A 1,638-nucleotide genomic window follows, 5' to 3' on the forward strand; every position below is an offset into this window, starting at 1 on the left:
TATATCTATGTATGTATTTGTGTGTCTGTGCTTATCCCCCCCCCCACCATCGCTTGACAACTGATGTTGGTGTGCTTATGTACCCCGTAACTTAGTGGTTTGACAAAAGAGACCAACAGAATAAGTATTAGGCTTACAAAGAATAAGCCCTGGGCTCAATTTGTTTGACTGAAGGCAGTGCTCCAGCATGACCACAGTCAAATGACTGAAACAAGTAACAGAAAAAAAAGAGTAAAAGAAAGAATACACACACACACATCGGCTGACTGGTCCCGGGCCAGTGGCATGTAAAAAGCACCATTCAGGCGTGGTCGATGCTGGTACCGCCTGACTGGCTCCTGTTCTGGTGGCACGTAAAAAGCACCCACTACAGTACACTCACGGAGAGGTTAGCATTAGGAAGGGCATCCAGCCGTAGAAACCTTGCCAGATTGGATTGGACCCCTGTGCGGCCTTCTGGCTTGCCAGTTTTCAGTCAAACTGTCCAATCCATGCTAGCATGGAAAGCGGACGTTAAACAACAATAATGATGATGTTGATATATATATGGAAAAAGAGATGGATGGATGGATAGATAGATAGACACATACACACACACACACACTTGTTGCACAGATAATTGTGTCAGTATATAACTATTCATTTACATCATTATACAGAAACACTAATTATATAAATATTAATTTAACACACACCAGCACTAATATATACCTAAACGAATATACAAGATAGCAGAAAAGCTAATCACATGTTAATGCATGCCCCATGCTGTTATCTGAGTGTGTCTGTGTGTGTATGTGAGAGAAAGAGAGACAGACACAGATGAGAGAGACAGACAGACAGAAAGGGAGGGAGGGAGACAGGGAGATAGGCAGGCTGGCAGTCAAACAGCCAGAAGAACAACCAAGAGGGAGTTGCTCAGGTTGGGTTGCTAATGCACAGAACACAATTCACATGCAGTTTAGGGGTTTAAATATCGTAAGTAAATTGACTGTAAATGACAACAGTGACATCCCATAATTTTGTAAAAGGAACATGGAAAAGAAATGGTGAAATCCCTTAATTTTATCACCAGAACTCCGCCATTACGCCACGTCCACAGGTACTTGCTTGTATAGTGCCTCCTAAGTGATATCTTAAGTATTTCAGAAATAGTACCTGAGGTACACCATTCCAGTATAGAGTACCCAGCAATCAACAATAGCTCTGAGAAAGCAATTTGATGTCCTGTGTGGTAATGCATGATGGCCACCACAGTTAAATGGAATCAATGCAATAATCTTGCATGACTATTGAGTCACTATACCAGTGGATCCCAACCTTTTCACTACCAAGGATCCCTTTTATTTAAATGAGTTTTCCCACAGTCCCCTTTTAATATGCTTATCCTTATGTGTCACGTGGTTGATGCCAGTGCCCCCTGACTGGCTCCTATGCCAGTGGCACATAAAAAGCACCCAATACACTCTCAGAGTGGTTGGCATTAGGAAGGGCATCTAGCTGTAGAAACATTACCAGATTGGAGCCTGGTGCAGCCACTGGCTCTCCAGACCTCAGTCAAACCATCGAACCCATGTCAGCATAGAAAACGGACGTTAAACGATGATATATATATATATATATATATATATATATATA

The sequence above is a fragment of the Octopus bimaculoides genome, chromosome 1 (genome assembly GCF_001194135.2).
Source record: "Octopus bimaculoides isolate UCB-OBI-ISO-001 chromosome 1, ASM119413v2, whole genome shotgun sequence".
In the NCBI taxonomy this organism is placed as follows: domain Eukaryota; kingdom Metazoa; phylum Mollusca; class Cephalopoda; order Octopoda; family Octopodidae; genus Octopus; species Octopus bimaculoides.